Source organism: Pseudophryne corroboree, chromosome 2 (genome assembly GCF_028390025.1).
Source record: "Pseudophryne corroboree isolate aPseCor3 chromosome 2, aPseCor3.hap2, whole genome shotgun sequence".
Lineage (NCBI taxonomy): Eukaryota > Metazoa > Chordata > Amphibia > Anura > Myobatrachidae > Pseudophryne > Pseudophryne corroboree.
The window spans coordinates 1,020,726,488-1,020,730,706 of NC_086445.1; positions in this window are offsets into that span (position 1 = coordinate 1,020,726,488).

The window sequence follows — 4,219 nt, forward strand, 5'->3', positions numbered from 1 at the left end:
CTCTATATACATTGTCACCCTATATACATTATCACCCTATATACATTGTCACCCTATATACATTATCACTCTATATACATTGTCACCCTATATACATTGTCACCTTATATACATTGTCACCCTATATACATTGTCACCCTATATACATTATCACTCTATATACATTGTCACCCTATATACATCACCCTATATACAGTATCACTCTATATACATTGTCACCCTATATACATTGTCACCCTATATACATTGTCACCTTATATACATTATCACTCTATATACATTGCCACCCTATATACATTGTCACTCTATATAAATTGTCACCCTATATACATTATCACTCTATATACATTGCCACCCTATATACATTGTCACTCTATATAAATTGTCACCCTATATACATTATCACCCTATATACATTGTCACCCTATATACATTGTCACCTTATATACATTATCACTCTATATACATTGTCACCCTATATACATTATCACTCTATATAAATTGTCACCCTATATACATTATCACTCTATATACATTGTCACCCTATATACATTATCACCCTATATACATTGTCACCCTATATACATTATCACCCTATATACATTGTCACCTTATATACATTGTCACCCTATATACATTGTCCCTCTATATACATTGTCACCCTATATACATTATCACTCTATATACATTATCACCCTATATACATTGTCACCCTATATACATTATCACCCCATATACATTGTCACCCTATATACATTGTCACCTTATATACATTGTCACCCTATATACATTGTCACTCTATGTACATTGTCACCCTATATACATTGTCACCCTATATACATTATCACTCTATATACATTGTCACCCTATATACATCACCCTATATACATTATCACCCTATATACATTGTCACCTTATATACATTGTCACCCTATATACATTATCACTCTATATACATTGTCACCCTATATACATTGTCACTCTATATAAATTGTCACCCTATATACATTATCACTCTATATACATTGTCACCCTATATACATTGTCACCCTATATACATTATCACTCTATATAAATTGTCACCCTATATACATTATAACTCTTTATACATTGTCACCCTATATACATGATCACCCTATATACATTGTCACCCTATATACATTGTCCCTCTATATACATTGTCACCCTATATACATTATCACTCTATATACATTGTCACCCTATATACATTATCACCCTATATACATTATCACTCTATATACATTGTCACCCTTTATACATTATCACCCTATATACATTGTCACCCTATATACATTGTCACCTTATATACATTGTCACCCTATATACATTATCACTCTATATACATTGTCACCCTATATACATTGTCACTCTATATAAATTGTCACCCTATATACATTATCACCCTATATACATTATCACTCTATATACATTGTCACCCTGTATACATTGTCACCCTATATACATTATCATTCTATATAAATTGTCACCCTATATACATTATCACTCTATATACATTGTCACCCTATATACATTATCACCCTATATACATTATCACTCTATATACATTGTCACCCTATATACATTATCACCCTATATACATTATCACTCTATATACATTGTCACCCTATATACATTATCACTCTATATACATTGTCACCCTATATACATTGTCACCCTATATACATTGTCACCTTATATACATTGTCACCCTATATACATTGTCACCCTACATACATTGTCACCCTACATACATTGTCACCCTACATACATTGTCATCCTAGTTGTTTTATAATTTAGCAAAAATAAAAACCCTGTAATTACTGTATGTTACTGGTATGCCTTAATAAGGACGTTGGGGGTTATATTCAGAGTAAGTCGCAGATTTGGATATTTTATCAAAATCTGTGACCACTAAAATCGCATGCGGGGGGGACCGCCCAGTACATGGCAAAGTCGCCAAGCATGTCTGGTGCCGCCCCGCGATGGGATCATAATTCTATTTTGATCGCATTGCGAAAACCTCAAATAGAGGTCGACCTCATGGCGGCGCAGGCATATGCACCCCCGCCATGTGATCTCAGGAAACGCAGGAGACGTCATCAGCCAGCCCCGAAAATGGCCACGACACGCCTGCATTTCCGCCCCGAGAAGCCCCCTGTCTGCCAATCATGATGCAAAGGCACAAGTACTGCAGCAAAAATTGCCCGCCTTTCAGACGTCTGCATCCACCTCTGAGCAGCTGCATACTGTGTACTGTAGATAACTGCAACGGAGGCAAAAGCTGGAACTGTACTGTACCTTCTACACAGCTCTGCTCACACCTCAGGTTCTAGACCCCACACACACACACACACACACAGACAGACACAAACACACAGGTAAGACAGAGATAGTGCGCACCTGAAGTGCGCTGCAAAAATAGGGGTGTGGCTTCATAGGGAAGGGGCGAGGCTACAGTTATGACCCCAGTAGTTGTGCCCCCAGTAGCTGTGCCCCCAGTAACTGTGCCCCCAGTAGCTGTGCCTCCTTTAGCTGTGCCCCCAGTAGCTGTGCCCCCAGTAGCTGTGCCTCCTTTAGCTCTGCCCCCAGTAGTTGTGTCTCCTTTAGCTGTGCCCCCTGTAGCTGTCTCCTTTAGCTGTGCCCTATGTAGCTGTGTCCCCAGTAGCTGTGCCTCCAATAGCTGTGCCCCCTTTAGCTGTGCCCCCAGTAGTTGTGCCCCATGTAGCTGTGCCCCATGTAGCTGTGCCCCCTTTAGCTGTGCACAATGTAGCTGTGCCCCATGTAGCTGTGCTCCTTTAGCTGTTCCCCATGAAGCAGTGCCTCCTTTAGCTATTCCCCATGTAGCTGTGCCTCCTTTAGCTGTTCCCCATGTAGCTGTGCCCCATGTAGCTGTGCCTCCTTTAGCTGTTCCCCATGTAGCTGTGCCTCCTTTAGCTGAACCGCCTGTAGATGTTCCCCCTGTAGCTATGCCCCCAGTAGCTGTGCCCCATCTAGCTGTGCCCCCTGTAGTTGTGCCCCCTTAAGCTGTGCCCCATGTAGTTGTGCCCCCTTAAGCTGTGCCCCATGTAGCTATGCCTCCTTTAGCTGTGCCCCATGTAGCTGTGCCTCCTTTAGCTGTGCCCCCTGTAATAGCGCCGCTTACAAACAAAAACCAATACTTACCAGCCTCGCTCCTGCTTCAAGACCACCGCTGCTGCTCCGTCTATGGCCGCCGGCTCCTCTCTATAGGAGAGATGTCATGACCTCTCTCTCATAGCAGCGCCGCACAGACACTAGAGGACAATTATGACCTCTAGCATCTGACAGTGGCGCCTGCTGCAGCCGGGGAGCAGCATTGTGCCAGCACACCTTAAAGCTACGGCGCCTGTGCTTAGAGCCGTCCCTGCACGGATTGGCGGCGAGCCAGTGTGACATAGCATATAGCCGCCGGCTCCAGTCCATTAATAGCGGTGTGCACCACCGCTACTGTAATCTCTCACTCACCTCTCTCTCCCCGCTAACAGGCTGACTCCCTCATCCTGGACATGGGCGGGCTTGCTGTTTAAATAAAATGAAAATTAAATTTCTTATGAACGACAGGGTGGCACATGCCTTTGTGGGGGGGTCATTCCGACCTGCTCGCTGCATTTTGTCGCAGCGCAGCGATCGGGTCGGAATTGCGCATGCGCTGGTACATGGCAGCCGTCATTGCCTAGCAATCGCCTCTAAGACAGAGGCGGTCGCTGGGCGGGAGGGGGCTGGACGGCGCCAACAAGCCACCGTTTTAGGGGGAGCGGTCTGGCCAACGCAGGCGTCGCCAGACCATTGGGGGGGGCGGGCCGCAGTGGCTTCGGGACGTCACACGCAGCTGCTTCAGGCCGTGAAAAGATGTGGTGGTCGGGAGCTACTCTTGAAGTGCAAAGGCATCGCCGCTGTGCGATGCCTTTGCACTTCTGCGAAAGGGCGGCATTGACATGCGGGGCGGACTAGCCCAGTGCTGGGCGTCCCACCGCATGTCAGTGTGAATGATCATAGCTGTGCTATATTAAGCACAGCTACGATCAACTCGGAATGACCCCCCTTGCCGGAAAGTTCCGGCCAGGTGCTTACTGTACTTCCGTACATTATTAGTCACCTTTTTCAGTATCTGTTTTACAATATTACACACTTTGGGGGTAATTCTGAGTTGATCGCAGCTTCAAGTTTGTTAGCAGTTGCG